General features: G+C 49.8%; 1 long non-coding RNA gene across 1 annotated transcript in view; it reads right to left on the bottom strand.

Moving 5' to 3' along the window:
* Positions 1 to 860: 860 nt before the first annotated feature.
* LOC138498564 (uncharacterized) overlaps positions 861 to 16,507 on the bottom strand; it is a 219,005-nt gene continuing 203,358 nt past the window's right edge. Inside the window, exons 2-3 of the long non-coding RNA XR_011278750.1 lie at positions 1,062 to 1,199; positions 861 to 974 (exon numbers count right to left, since the gene is read on the bottom strand). This is a non-coding gene — a long non-coding RNA (uncharacterized lncRNA). The remainder of the gene's footprint in view (positions 975 to 1,061; positions 1,200 to 16,507) is intronic.

Raw genomic sequence — 16,507 nt, 5'->3', positions numbered from 1 at the left:
GGCTAAAAAGAAAAACACAGTATCCAATAATTACAAATACCTGAATGAACAAGAAGAATGGGTGCAATGGAACTACATGAGGAAATGGGGAAACATTGGGAGAAACCATATCAAGAAGCCAGTGGGAACTCCTGCAGGGAAATATCCCCAAATTAACCCGCTCTATAGAGTTAAGGGAGATGTGGATTAAGGTACTGCTAGAATGGCATTACACGCCAGAGAGGATCCATGCAATGTTTCCACAATCATCCGACCAGTGTTGGAGGGGATGCAAGGCAGTAGGAGACCGGCGATATATAGGGAAAACCAGTCCAATAATTCAACAATTCTGGGGGGGTATGGGGGTCAAGAAATAGATCCAAGAAATATATCAGGAAATGGACCGCATAGGGGACAAGATATGGTTGTGTGCTATGTGGGAACTGGGATCTAAAACGCACACAAAAGCCCAAAAAAGATTAACAACCTTGCTGATAAATGGCTGGCGATTGCACAAAAATTGAAACACAGAAAGCCGCCACAATACAGGAATTGCTACAAAAAGTGTGGAACTGTGTGGCTCTGGAATGGGTTACATACAAAATCCAAGGGGACAAGGAGAAATTCAAACAGGAATGGGGCCTAATCCTAACATACCTGCAAAGTGAATACATGGTACAATGGTGCCTGCACAAGATTAGAATCTTGGACATTTTGTGACTCACCAGGACCAAGAAAAGAAAAGGAAGCGGGGAAACTTCACTTCTGGGGGAGGGGTAGTGGGGAAGTTTAACTTTAACTAGAATTGTTCAAGTTTTATGTAGTACATTGGAAAACATGCAAATGCCCACTTTACGTGTTTGAAGAAATATACTCATCTTTGTGAACAATCCCTGTTCAATCAGCAATACACCTTCTTGATAGTTGTGCTTGCATAACTGCAGAATATGTCGCAAAAGAGGAGACACACGGCTAAACGCATTTCTGTCTAGCTCCTAGAAAAAAGACATCAATTGATTGTAACTAAACTGAATGAGCAAATTGGATCATGGAGTAAAAACACAGAAGCTGTTGGAACTCACCCTATTTACTAGCTTGTCCAGATTTGTCAACAGGAATTTACTAAATTTTGGGTTTGGACTTTCAGATTTGTCTTTGAGCAGATCATGAATTATTTGAAATTCATTTCCTTGGAACACCTCTTTGACAAACTTTTCGAGCTGAATAAAAAAATAGAAATGACAAGAAAAACAAAGAATTAAATCAGGACCTCTGCTCAACTGCTTATATAAAATGATTGCAAAACAAAAGAGTTGATGGCTGGAAGGTTTAGAATTAATCTTAACCTCTGGCATTGCGCTGGGCAACCGTCCAGACCATCGTTCTTCACCTGCCAAACTATTATAAAAGGAGAAAGACCATATGCAAATCAGGCTTGGTCCCACCCGAAAGGGGCAGTTCAGCCCGAACTTCTTGGTTACATCCCTTCTGCACGAGGCCACAAGCATTCCCAGACATGTTTCGGCCTCAGGCTGGGCAGCCCATTGTGGGTTGGGACAAAGCCTGTTTTGCATATGGTATTTCCCCTTCTCTAGGGGCTTGGCAGAAGAATAAGGTCTGGAGTGCTGCCCAGAGCTATGTCAGTGGTTATGATGAAGTCAACCTTCCAGGCACCACACCTTTAGGTTTTACATAAAATCATTGACACAAACCATAGATTAACTCAACTATGTACATTTATGAAACATGCTTAATGTCCAACAATCAGTGTGCCTACTATTGAAACCCTGGGATGCAATTATCCTTGAAAAATTGTGTCATTAATCGAAACAGTCTTCTTTATTTAAACAAGTTAGCTTTCAGCAGCGTATGAGCACAATTGATCAGAGCTTGAGTCTACAATTGATATGTAACAAATATGTACATTTGCAGAATACGTTTGTGTGTGCTGTATTTATAGAGATTTAAAAACTACCTTTGGTAGGGTCTGACGGTCGAGGTTATGGCAAGTTCTCACTGATATCAATATACGCCCCCAACCTTCTTGAAGGCTATCCAGATCATATCCTCAAATAACGAGGCAGTGGTGAGATGGAACCCAAATGGAATCATCACAGAAAAGATCGAGATTCAGATGGGAGTGTGATAGAGCTGCGTCCTTGTGCCCAAATTGTTTTGTCTGTTTATTAACAGGGTCATTGACAAAATGCTAGGACTCCAATTGGATGCTCCAACTCTGGCAGGGGGGGAAGAAAAAAAAACAATCCTCACGTTTGCGGATGATGCCGTTTTGAAGTCACGTATGCCAAGGGGGCCCAGAGCGCAGTTAATAGTATTTACTAAGTTCTCTGCTGACAATGGGCTGTCCGTCAATGTGTGAAAGACAAAGGTCATGGTCTTCACAGGCAATAGACCAAGGAATAAGGCAAATATCAACTTGGTGCTGAAAAGTGAGCCAATAGAGCAGGTGAGCACCTAGGATTACCTCGAATTGAGAATGAAAGAGGATTGTAGGTGGACTGCTCGAGTTGCCAAGGTGACTTGACTTGAAAGATATAGTGGAGCTATTGCAAGGTTCACTCGCGAACATAGCAACAGGGCAGTCAAAGCCTCCATTGAAGCTTATGAAGCATGAAGCTAGGCAGGCAGCCTTGCAAGGAGCTGAATTGTGGGCCAATTGTGGTAACCTGGCAATTACTGAAAATAAATTAACATATTCTGGGCTTGCCCATTAGTATGCCTAACCTGACTCTTTATCTGGAGATGGAATTGCAGAGGATTGATTCCCCAAGTAAGACCAAACATTTAGTACTGGCTCAGGATCTGAACAAGCAGTGGAGGATGTTATGGCTCAACCAGGGGAGGGTTTGGGAGTGGGGGAGGGGTGGGGGGCGGACTTCACTCCCCTGGTTTGCTTGCATCAACAAACAACTGGAGAGCATTAGGATGAGCTCATTCTGGGCCCATCCTGAGTTAATGACTAGCATGACAAGCTATGCATTCAGAAGAGCAATCAAGAAAAAGGCAAAGACTGAAGTTATGAATTTGGTCGCTCAAAAGCCTAGTCTGAGAAACTATTGGGAATGCAAACAAGAACTTGGGTGGAGTATCTGGATCAAGGGATGCCTACGTTTACGAGAATGCTGTTCATTAAACTGTGATCAGGAATGTTAACCAGGTTACTCACGGTAGTGACCACCTTACTCCTAGTCCATAGTCCCCTTTCCTCAATACTTATGGGACATTCCTCCGTCCTGTGAGATGGGACCAGAGCACTTTGTAAAAGCATCAAAAATGTTGCTAAAATGTTTAGTCCTTCCTCTCTTTCTACGCGGGGTACAGCATGCGGCCGTAACCCCGCCCATCTTAGCTCCGTCCCGCGCATCGCCCATCAGTCATTTTCTATTGCCAGGTCAGAGACCTTAAAGCAATAACAGAGGAAACTTATTAGAGGTGACGGCGGGCGTGCGTATGGAGGAAAGGGGACTTCGGACTAGGAGTAAGGTGGTCACTATGGTCAGTAACCTGGTTATACTCCTACGTCCCGTCCCCTTTCCTCCATACTTATGGGAGATTCCCCAACCACTCCTCACAGGAACTACGGGTGGATGGAAAACCCCTTACTGAAAAAGGTTCTTCAGCACAGCCTGGCCAAATTGAGAGTCAGATCTGGAGCTCAGGTTCAGACAATGTTTACAAAAGACTGATGTGGAGGCCCAAGTAGCCGCCTTTACGATGGTCTCCCAGGTGACATATTTTTGAAAGGCAACTGCCTTGCACTTCACCAGGTGTGCATGAATACCTTTAGGAGGCTGCAGTCCTTGGACAGTCTAAGACTCCGTAATACAGGCAGCGATCCATCTGGAGATAGTCGCCTTAGAGGCCTGCTTACCTTGTGGATTACCAAAGGTTACCAACAGTTAAGAAGAGCTCCTCAATTCAGATATTCTGTCTAGATGGAACCTAAGAGCCCTTCTAACATCCAAACAATGCAGAACCCTTTGCGCTTCTGAAGCAGGATTCGGAAAAAAGGCGGGCGGAGAGATTGACTGGTTCAGATGGAAATCAGAGACCACCTTCGGCAGGAAAGAAAGATTTGTCCATAGGACCACTTTATCCTTGTGGAAAACCAAGAAGGGTTGCTCCACCGACAAAGCCTGGTGCTCACTCACACTTCTTGCTGAGGTAACGGCAACCAAAAAAAGACACCTTCCACAAAAGGTACTTGAGGTCCACTGTGGCCATTGGTTCGAACGGTTTATGGCACAACGCCGTAAGGACCACATTCAGATCCCACGCCGGCTGCGGTTTGCGAACCGGGGGATAAAGGCGCGTCAAACCCGCGAAATGTCTCTTAACCACTGGATTAGACAGAGTAAGAGCATTGGTCCGTAGAAAGGTAGGCTGATACCGCCGAAAGATAAGTTCTGCATGACAGAAGGTGAATGCCCGACTCTGCTAGGTGGGATACAAAGGACAGCACAGTGTTAATCGTAGCCGCCCTTGGGTCCAGCTGTTTGTCTAAGCACCAATGACAGAACCTAAGCCATTTGCTTCTATACCGAGACCTTGTCGAGGGTTTCCTGGCTGCCTCAATTATGCGCATGTTATCAGCAGACAGGTTGAGATCTTCTAAGGACCTGAACTCAGGCACCATGCCACCAAGCTGAACGATTGTGGGCAGGGGTGCCACAGCTGTTGATCTCCCCCCCCCTCTGGTGAAGCAGATTGGGACTCACCGGCAGCCTGATCGGTGCACACACCGACATGTGTTGAAGTTCTGAGAACCAGAACCTGGCCGGCCACCACATGGCTATGAGCAAAAGAGAACAGTTCACCGTGTTCTTCAGCTTGCAAATCGTCCAATGAATCAGAGGCAGAGGCGGCAAAGCATAGGCCCTCATGTTTTGCCAAGGAATCTCGAGCGCATCCCCCAGAGAGGAGGCTCCCAGACCATTTCTGGAGGCATACAGAGGAGGTTTCTTGTTTGCCGCTGTTGCGAAGAGGTCCACCCCCTTGCTTGCTGATGTAATACATTGAACCCACATTGCCAACAAGGTGGTCCATATCCGCACTGACAATAACCTGTCTGAACGTCTTGAGCGCTAGGAAAATCGCCAGAAGCTCCAGATGATTTATGTGAAGGAACTTGTCCTGAGGCGACCAAAGGTCCAGGACCTGAAGAAGATCCAACATCGCACCCCACCCAAGAAGGGAGGAGTCTGTCATGACCATTACCATTGGGGCTGGGACCTGAAAACCCGCACCCACCAACACGTTGCTGAAAGACAACCACCACTCCAGGTCCGCCCTCATGGAAGCTGGAATCAATATCAACTTGGAGTCTGTATCCACAGCCTGACGCCAAGAACTCCGAAGAGCCATCCGAGTCTGCCTCATCTTGAGACGAGCGAGAGAGAGAGCCAAAAAACACGAGGCCATGAGGCCCAGAAACCTCTGGAACCACCAGGCCGACATGCTCTCCGACTGCGCAAACATCTGACATGTGGCCAACAGATCTGCCATTCTGTCACCGGTCAGGTAAACTCTGCAGTCGATCATGTTCCAGCGAAAAGCCAGGAAAATCATGTCCTGAGAGACTGTCATGGAAGATTTTCGCCAGTTCAACGACAGCCCGAGATGGAACAGGAGCTGAAGGAGAGACCGAAAATTGCAAGCGGCTTTCAACGGGCAAGGGTTGCGTAAGAGCCAGTCGTCTAAATAGGATACACATGGATACCCTGCAGACGAAGATAGGCCGCAATCACCGACATCATCTTCGTAAAGACACACGGCGCCGAGCTGAGGCCAAAAGGAAGCACTCGAAACTGGAAGTGCTCCTCTCCCACAGAGAAACGGAGATATCTCCTGTGTGGATTCCAGATCAGAATATGCATTTATGCATCCTGAAGGTTCACCACGCTGAGCCAATCGCCCATCCGCAAAGAGGACCTTATCTGGCCAGGCGTGATCATCTTGGGGTAGGAAAAGATTGAACTGGGAAAGGTCTAGGATGGTGCGCAGGCCAGCCTGGTTGGGTTTGGGCACCGTAAACAGTCGGGAGTAGAAGCCCTCCTCTCGCTCCCCTAGGGGAACGGGTTGGATGACCCCCGACTGCTGGAAAGGAGGGTTGAAGGGTAGGGGTAAGCTGAAGCCCGCCCGCGCGACTGACAAGACCCACCGGTCCTCGGTGATGGTCTGCCACGCCTCCCAATGAGACACAATGCGTCCTCCCACCGGGGTCTCGTGCGAGTGTGGAGAACCCCCATTTGGCAGGTTTTTCGGTGGTGTTACAACATGAACCCAAGGAGGAGGCTGAGGAGCAGGAGATACACCGAGTCTGTTGCTGCCTGTTAGGGAGAATTCTCTTTAAAGGCTAATTTCCCAAACCTAGTGAGTCCCCCAGCAGCTTTGCAGGGTTTTTGGGGTTTATTTTTTTCTCCTGCTAAGAGTGAGACTCTTTTTCTCCCACTCTTAGGCATGATTTGAGAATGTCCTTTGACTTTGTAATGTGTTTTATGGGCTATGGGGTCTTTTACTCCATAGGGCTTCATGTGTTTTCGGTATATGTATAACACAGCACCCTCAGTGCAGTAACACAGGGGTGTCATAGTGACCCTCAAACATAGACTCCATACCCTGGGACTGACTACTGTCTCCCAGGGCATGTAAACTTTACTCGTCTCAAAATGTGAACAGAACCAGTACAAACCATCATATTGTGTAAGTACTGGTAGGGGTAATTCGATTGCCCCTGGGTCTGATTTCCAAGGGGGCACTGTCCAGTCCCCCCTTGTCGAGTTTCTGGCTGGTGGCAGTGGATACCACGCAAAATATTCCACCGGAATATTTCCTATGAGATTTTCCCATTCATTTTAAACGCACCACTTTTTGGTGCAATGTTAAAGATACCGCTGGGTTATTTATTTAATATTTACTCCCCGGTTGGGTCTTTTTGCCAGGACTCAGTTTTAAAATGGCGTTTGTGTTCGCCTCTGAAACCCTAACCCAAGTCGAGCCCTTTTTTCCACTTTTGGCGGGCTTCTGCACAGAAGGGAGGGAGGGGGGAGGGGGAGGGAATAGGCAACCTGGACTGAGTTGCCTTGGCAACTCAAGTCACACTCTTGTGTGATTGGCCCAGTGGTGAGGCGCCCGGCTCACCACTTACCATGTTTGATTGACAGCTAGGCTGATGAATGGGGGTTTTCTGCATAAAAGCAGGGCTTTGGGGACTGTAACTTCAGAAGTCGCCACAGGACCTAAAGAATCCAAAGAAGGGAGAAGCTGAGCCATCTACAACGAAGACACCATCGGTGGAGCCCTGCTGTATGAAACTCGCCACTTTCCCGACGACAGAGAAGATCTTCTTCCAGGAGAGTCTTCTTCCTTTTGAACTGGTGGGACCAACCAGTTCGCCTTTTTTCGCCTTCCTGGATCGTCTCGTGGTCAAATCGCCCGTGCCAAGCACCCCGGCGGCCGGATAGCCACGCTTCACCACTACCGCGAATAAAAGGGCAGTACCTTTTAACCGGGAAACTCAGCGGCTGGTTTCTTCCCTGGCAGTGCAACGACCTCCAGTTTTCCTCCATGTTGAGATCTTCTCTTCCCCTGGACGAAGCTCAGACTTGCACCCGCTGCCAGGAACAACTGCCCCTGCTGGAGCTTTCTCACCATTTCAGGTACTGTGTCCCGCCTGGTATCCCTTGCAACAGACTGTCCAAGGTGTCCCGTAAATCCTTGACTCTCTATCCTGGGGTGACCCCGGACCTGTTAACATTACCTTTCTAACTTGATCCAACCTCTTTTTGACTTTCCTGCAAAGACTGAGTGCATTTCCACTGTGTGATCTTGGGCACATTCCACCTTGCTCTCTCCAAGAGTGGACCTGGCCGATGAACTTTTTGCTCTACAGTAGACCCTGCCTTTCTTGACTCGCTGTGGGTTCTTAAAAGTGTTGGTACTGTGTGATTTTCCTATTCTGCCTTTTCTCTCCCCTTTTAAACAAATTATTGGAGTGCCATCTATGGTTACGCGCTCACCTCTGTTTTGCTAAATAAGTGGTGTATTAACCTAGACTTGTCAAATAATTAATTAGGGAGGTGTATATATTTCTAGTGACTGTGTTTGAACTTGCTTGACATACTAGTGCCAGTGTATTTTTTCAAGTGTGTTTTTAAATAAACAATTATATACTTTTATACCAAAGCTCTGGTCAGTGTTTGCTTGTGCTACTGTATTTTTAGCCCTATTGTATATACTGCCTATCTCTTCTTCAGAGAAGTCTGACTGCTCAGCCACAACTACCAGGTAAATCTGGGTGGTACAGACTGCTACCAATTGGGTTTACGGCTAACACCTGTAGTCTTAAACTTTTTGCAGTGGTCCCTAAGGGAACTGCACAGGTTTCTGCCTAACACTGCCTCCGGCGGGAATTTCCCAAAGGGGTATCCACTCTGCGGGATTTCCAATCTAGAATCCCCCTGAAACCAGAGGAGGGCCGGCTTTGCGACAACGGTCTCTGGGTCCTAAAAGGAGTTTTAACCAGGACTGACAAGGACTTCGCTGTCTGGGTGCTGTCCTTCGTTTTGGTGAGCTCTACATCTGTTGAGGAATGAAAAAGCTCCTTAACGTCAAACGGCAGGTCCAACACTTTGTCCTGCACCTCCTTTGAGAACTTGGTGGCGTGCAACCAAGCCTGCCGAGAGGTATCCATTCCAAGCATAAGGCCCTGTTATGCTTGAGCTAAAACATGGCGCTGATGCGCAGTGCATTCTGGGGGCACTCAGAGCTATAGTGGATATTTATTCCATGCCTCAGTGAAAACTGCACTTGCTTTGCTAAAAGACCTGCTTTCAATGTTATCCGTTGCTGAGCCTGGAATGCAGACTTTAGTCAAGGACAGTGTGCTGGGAAGCTGGTTTTGATGCATCTTGCTATGAGTTATGGAATTGTTTTTCCGTGGTGTTTAGAAGAGGGAAGCTTTGCTCCTTGGGGGGTTACCGTCAGTTGACCCGGCCAGCAACCAACGGTCACTCAACAATGTGCAAGTGCTAATGCCAGAAGGTTCGAGAAATTGCCACACCTTTTTAGGAGGGCATATATTGGGAGGCTCTGGAGAGGTTGGGTGGGGAAAAAAAAAAACAGAGACCTCAGTCGGAGGGGGGACGCCTTGTTCCGACCTTCCTGTGGGCTGTTGTGCTCTCTGCCTGGCTGATACCGGGGTCTTCAAGCCGCTTCTGGCGAGATGAGGTATTCAGTTAAGCCCAGTGTGGCTTCTCCCAGACTCTACGGACCTCGGCCAAAACTTCCTTCTGCAAGAATAGGCCAATACGCTCCGAAGGAGACAAGGTGAACACCCCCGAAAGCACACCCTCCTGCAGAGCGGGTGCCTCGGGCACTGGAACATCCAATAGTCACATGTCCAGCACCCGGTCGTGAAAGGCTCTAATAGAGCAGGGCTGGTCTTTGCTGTCCTGATCGCCCTGCGCATCATCCGACAGGACAGGGTCCTGCTGAACCACGTCGGGCACTGACTTGTCCACGGGGGAAAACAGAGGCAAGGGCCGAAGGGTAGGGAGAGGTACCGTAGGCAAAGGTGGCGCCGGCGGAACATTTCACATCTCCCTAAAAAGACCCTTGAAATACTCTCATGGGGTCGGTATGCACGAGTACCCGAAACTTGCCGAAAAAAGCGTCCTCCAGAGAAAGCTTTGGAGCTGCCGGAGAAGGCCTCTCATGAGGGGGATAATTCCAGGGACGCAGAGGGGAGGGTTGCCAAGCAGGCCCATCCCCAGAGGTGTCCACATAAATCAAGGGTGCTGAACCCACAGGCAGCGAGATGTTGTGCGGAAGGGGCATCCAAGCGTTCCAGTCTTAAACTGGACGAAACTGATGTGCACAAGGAACCTTATATGTTCACCAACAGAACTAATCCCCAACGGTGGATCAGGGGTCTTCATTTTAGACTTTACACAAGGAACCTCGGCCGAGCCGGTACTATGTGGCCTGAAATGTTTCTGCGACATACCAATAGCCAAACTAGGCTTAACAGGAAGGACCTTGGCACTGCCGGTAAAGGAGGAACTTTGGTTCTAAACCTCACTCCTTGCCCCCTCAACGGTTCTGGAGTTGCCACAAGAGCGGGAACGGTGAGAAACCTCTTTCACCGTTAAGGCCTTCTCAGGCCTCTCAGAACTGTTGGTTGCCTTAGCCTCCGTATGAGGGTCCTTGGATCCGAATCCGATAGAAGCGTTTCCACAGCAGGCCTCGAACATACGTTCGGTATCACCACGCCCATCCAAGGCCTCGGGCACACCCCGGTACTTTGGATGGAAGCCGATAAGGAGGCCTCAGAGCGAGCTCTGGTACCCCACGACTCAGTAGAAGTAGGTCTACAAACAGCCCCCACAGGAGGGGCCTCGGAGTGTACTCCGGTGTCCACAGGCCCCTTACGGAGACCCTCAGAGAAAACTCTGGTACACTATTTAGGCCCAGAAGGCACCTCGGGGCAAGCCCCGGTGACAGAGCGGTCGACGCTCCTCCCGGACCACGAAGATCTCAGGGAGGCGTCTCCCGGCCAGGGTGCTCTAAAAAGTAAAGTACTTACCGGTCGTTTCTTCTTTTCATTGAAGGATTGAAAATGCGTAGGAGGAGTGCGAAAGGGAATCACAATAGAAACAGGAGTCCCAACGGTGATCGGGACCCAAACATTCTAAACAAAGAGGATGGGGATCCGCCCTCGCAAAGCGCCGCTGACACGAGGAACAATTCGGAATGTCTAGCTTAAACGACAGACTACTACGCAATCGCTAGCTGTTAGGTAAGATTTCCACAGAGCTGGTAAAACCTTCCTTTCCTGGTTCAACTCCAGAACTTTTTGCTTTTCTAGTGGGATATTTTTTCATTAATACCTCAGTGAGTGGGAAACTTTTTCCACACTCACCTAATCTTTAACTCTTTTTATGGATGTCATTTTTAAGACTCTCCATAGTGTCTTTTTAAAGTTATCATGTGTAACAACTTATTGGCAATAAGTGCCTGTTGTTGCTGGGTTGCCCTAGGGGCTCCCAATTTAACTTTCTTGTGCCAACCTTGAGTGAACTACAGTTCCAATGGTAGAAAGGATCTTTGGATCCATTTTACATTTTATTCTGTGAAACCAGCACACCCCACCTTATGTGGAGTGCTGGGGAGATACAATGTATCCCCTTTCACATTAAAGCAACAATTCTGTTACAGTGACAAGCTTACCTTTAATGGCTGGTGGCAGTGATACCTTTTACTAATTTGGTGCACCTTTACCGCGGGCTGTAATCACAGCTGCAGTAAAGGCACCTAAGGGTGCTCATTTTACCAAAATGGCCCTGGTCTTCTTTTTCTGCCATTTCAGTGTTGGTCGTTTCTTCCCCTGACATCCAGGGCGGGAAATTCCTTTGTGTGAGTTTTGTCTTTGGCGAGAGTCCCCTGGACACCCCGCCCAGGCTCCAGTCACAGTCTGTAAGCACAGGAAGTGGGGGAGGAGTCCAAAACTCTCTCATCCTTTGCATTACGCCTTCCTTCAACTGGGACAAATCCCAGTGGGGGGGCTGGCTGTCCTGATTGGACAACCAGATGCCCCTTTCTTGTAAAATGCAGGGAGAGAATGCAGAGGTTGTGCTGTAGTTCCTGATAAATACTGGAAGCTGAAGTCATGTTGACAACTAGAACAGAAAACTGAAGAGGATGACGAAGGAAAAGCGGCGGGAATGATTTCCAGCGACCAGAGAGCCTGCTGTGTAACCAGAGTTTGCTGCAGCCCTTCCTTCCAATCGACCTGGGATCTCCGAAAACGACAACCGGAACCCAGAGCCTGGTGAGACCCACTAGACTCAAGACGACCTGCATTTTGAGCCATCCCACAGGTTGCTGCAACCTTGCGTTCTTGCAATACCCCAATACCCTGGGAACTCTAGACACACTGCGGTGCACAGTCTTCCGAATGTCGCTGAAACTTCGTGGGCATCCTGGGGTATCTCCAGAGACACGAAACGAGTCCAAAAAGTCCCCTTACAAGAGGGGACTTAAGGTAAGTATATACCCAAGCCGTGTTGGCTTGGGTATATACTTACCTTAAACCTGTTGGGATTTCTGTGTAGTCCTGGGGTGTTGTCTGTGATTGGGAGGTCCCTCATCCAGTGCACCCAGTCCCACTGCTAGAATCCTGCTGGGGCGTCTTCTGTGAAGCCCCTGGACCCTCTTCTAACCCTAAAAGTACTCCCCTGTTTGCCAGTTTTCCTAAGGAAACTCTGACTTTTGCTACTAAAGAACTTATTCTAACACTGCCTGTTGGTCACTAGTCCTAGTGACCCCCCTTCTGCACTGAGAACACTCATGCTCCAAGAAGAAGGGAAAGATGTTGAAGGGATTGGGACTTCTGCCTAGAAAAGAATTCAAGTGTTTTACTTACTTGTAAAGAGTTGGTGGGTAACTGTAATTTTAAGAGTGAACAGTTACAAAAGTTCTTACTGATCGTGAATGTATGATGCACTATTCTTAAAAGTAAGGTTCACATCTTTTCTTCCTTAGCCACTGTTTTGCCAGTCTAAAAGAAAGTAGATGTAAAGGTATTTACTCTACTTTTGTAAGGAGGCACAACCTAATCACAGGAATGTGTTGGTTTCACCAGGTTATTCTTGAAGGGTAATTGTGTGAGTGTCCTCCAACTGTTGGTATCACCAGGTTAGTCCTGTTAGGATAACTGTTTGAAGTTCCCTCAACTGGGTCTTGCTTCCCCCGACTTGCTGCTAGCCTTTCCTTAATAAGTCTACATTAGGTTGTTGCCTACCTAGAATAACTATTCAGTAAAGTGTGACATTGGGTTTTACTTTCCCTTTCATTGTGAAGTTAAAGTAAGTGGGTTTTACTTACCTTGTATTAGCTGTGTGCCATCCAAAACAAGTTACCAGAGTTACTGCTTACCTCAATCTGGGGTTCCCCGATTTCCAAAGCATCTGTAATTGTATATTACTTCCTTAGGTTTCTACTGCATCTAGAATAGGTATTTCACTATTCACCAAAAAGCATATTGTCCAGTTGACTGTTTATGTGATTTGTTCCAAGAGTCACTGTACAACTGGAAGGGCCTACTGCCCTGGTATTACCAAAAGTAATCTGAAAGTAACCATTGGTCTTTTACTCCCAAAGAATAGGCTTGACCTATACTAAATGTGTATAACAAGGTTTTGACTTCCCTAGAACTACTGTTAGGTGTTCCAAATAAGGTCTATACTTGGGTCTGTGCACTTTCAAGTATAGTGTTGTGTTTTATATTGTGATTTCATATAATGTGTTAGTACTTACTTAACCCCTAGATTTAACTGGGCCTACCTGTATTTAAATAAATCCTTTATTTTTACAATACATAGTGTTTCTTTGGATCATTTGTATTACAATTCTCACTTGTACTGTATCTACTGCCCTCGCTCCCTCCTAAGTTAAGCCTGGCTACTCTGCCTACGCTACCATGGAATGTCCCATAAGTATGGAGGAAAGGGGACGGGACGTAGGAGTATACCGGTAAAGCGATTGTGTAAGCAGTGGAATAGCAGTGAATCAGATACCTGCCCATTTCTATGTACATTTTTGAGAGTTTGGTGCACTTTATGTTGATTTGCTGCGAGTACCTGGATATCGGGAAGAAATATCTGAAACCATTGTTTTTACTTAGATCAACTCATACGATATCTGAAGCCATGCCATTGTGCCATCAATTGCGAGATAGTGATACAATTCATTGAGTTTGCAACTATCTCAATAGAGCATGGTGGACGGAGGTCACCCAAACTCAGGCAATGGTCAGAATGTTGACTTGTATCCTTACACAGTGGTTGCCATTGCCTTCTATAACCTGCCTTCAGCCAGCATGTACTTTATGCATTCACACTTTGGCCCCGATTCATAGAATCCAGCACAGAAAAGGTGTGTGCGCCTGGAAGGAGTGCGTGCCATCCGTGGCACCAAGAAACAATTGTGTGGCACACGTATTCATGGATTTCCCAAGTCCTCACTAGCAGTGGCACAAGGAACATCAAGCAGTGCCAGGACCGCCCCCACGCGCAGTACAAAGCTAGTGACATGCCTAACACGGTCTAAGCCCCTGCACCATCGCTGGTCCAGCATATAGCCCGCCCAGCCAAATCGCGTGAAAACTTGGTGCGGACGGGGTACGCACTGAGTTCCCAAGCGACTTGGCTGTGGTGCGTCCGGGGCACTCGCTGACTCCTCACGCGATTACTCCATCTGCACCACAGCCAAATCGCACGTACCCCAGATACACCACAGCCAAATCGCGTGGGAGTTTCACGCACAAATCCACTGGAAGCTGACCCCGCCTGATGGGACAGCCCCATCACCTTTTACCACACCCCGCAGGCAGTCCACACCACATGGGGATTCCCCCCCTGCCCATCACCCGTGACCACACCCCGCAGGAAGCCCGCACCACAAGGGACCCCCCCCGCCCATCACCCGTGACCACACCCCGCAGGCAGCCCGCACCACAAGGGACACCCCCCCCCCTCCCATCACCCATGACCACACCCTGCAGGCAGCCCACACAAGGAACATCCCACCAGCCCCCCCCCCCCCCATCACCTGTGACCACACCCTGCAGGCAGCCCACACCGCATGGGACACCCCCCCCGATAACCTGTGACCACACCCCGCAGGCAGCCCACACCGCATGGGACACCCCCCCCCCCAATAACCTGTGACCACACCCCGCAGGCAGCCCACACCACATGGCTCCCCCCAATCACCCGTGACGACACCCCGCAGGCAGCCCACACCACATGGCTCCCCCCAATCACCCATCACCGCAGGCAGCCCACACCACATGGGCCCCCCGCCCCCATCACCTGTGACCACACCCTGCAGGCAACCCACACCACATGGCACCCCCCCCCCCCCCATCACCCGTGACCACACCCCGCAGGCAGCCCACACCACATGGGGAATGCCCCCCCCCAATAACCTGTCACCACACCCCAGAGGCAGCCCACACCACATGGCATCCCCCAATCACCACAGGCAGCCCACACCACATGGGACCCCCCCCTCCAACATCACCTGTGACCACACCCCGCAGGCAGCCCACACCACATGGGACCCCCCCAATCACCCGTGACCACACCCTGCAGGCAGCCCACACCACATGGGACCCCCCCAATCACCCGTGACCACACCCTGCAGGCAGCCCACACCACATGGGACCCCCCCAATCACCCATCACTGCAGGCAGCCCACACCACATGGGACCCCCCAATCACCCGTGACCACACCCCGCAGGCAGCCCACACCACATGGGACCCCCCCAATCACCCATCACCGCAGGCAGCCCACACCACATGGCACCCCCCCAATCACCCGTGACCACACCCCGCACCACATGGGACCCCCATCACCCATGACTGCAGGCGGCCCACACCACATGGGACCCCACCCCCATCACCTGTGACCATACCCTGCAGGCAGCCCACACCACATGGTAATCCCCCAATCACCCGTGACCATGTCCCCGCAGGCAGCCCACACCACATGGCACGTCCCCCAGTCCCCCCACCCCAATCACCCGTGACACACCCTGCCGGCAACCCACACAACAAGGAATACTGCACCAGCCCCCATCAGCTGTAAGCACAACCTGCAGGCAGCCCACGCCACAAGGGACCCCATCAACCGTGACCGCAGGCAGCCCACACCACATGGGACCCCCACCCCCATCGCCTGTGATCATACCCCGCAGGCAGCCCACACCACATGGGAACCCCCCCCCCCCCCCAATCAACCGTGACAATACCCTGCAGGCGGCCCACACCACATGGTAACCCACCCCTTCCCCCAATCACCCGTGACAATACCCTGCAGGCAGCCCACACCACATGGTAACCTCCCAATCACCCGTGACCACGTCCCCACATCACATGGGAACCCCCCCCAATCACCCGTGACCATACCCCGCAGGCAGCCCACACCACATGGGACCCCACCCCCCCATCACCACGTCCCCGCAGGCAGCCCACACCACATGGGACCCCACCCTCATCACCACGTCCCCGCAGGCAGCCCACACCACATGGGACCCCCATCACCCGTGACCACACCCTGCAGGCAGCCCACTCCACATGGAACCCCCATCACCTGTGACCACACCCCGCAGGCAGCCCACACTATATGGGATGCCCCCATCACGGCAACCTGCAGGCAGGCCCCCCCCCATACTGAACACGACCTGCATGATGGATGCTGACATAGTGACACAGGTACACTCCAATGATAGTGTGTTCATGAACTTGCTTTCTGTGTAGCGACTCCACCCTTAATCTCCCTCCTCAGCAAATATACAGCAAACGCCCCAAAAAAACACACGTGACCCACAAGCTTCTGTGTCCCAGCTGATCACACGCAGTTGCATACTGCAACCATATCCCAACATTCACATCACAAAAGTGTATGTCAAAGTGAGGCCCAGCATGCTATGTGACAAAGTGAT

Source organism: Ambystoma mexicanum, chromosome 5q (genome assembly GCF_040938575.1).
Source record: "Ambystoma mexicanum isolate Mex_15411 chromosome 5q, UKY_AmexF1_1, whole genome shotgun sequence".
Taxonomy (NCBI): Eukaryota; Metazoa; Chordata; class Amphibia; order Caudata; family Ambystomatidae; genus Ambystoma; species Ambystoma mexicanum.
The sequence above is the reverse complement of the archived record's forward strand: the minus strand, read 5'-3'. Positions and strand labels throughout refer to the sequence as shown.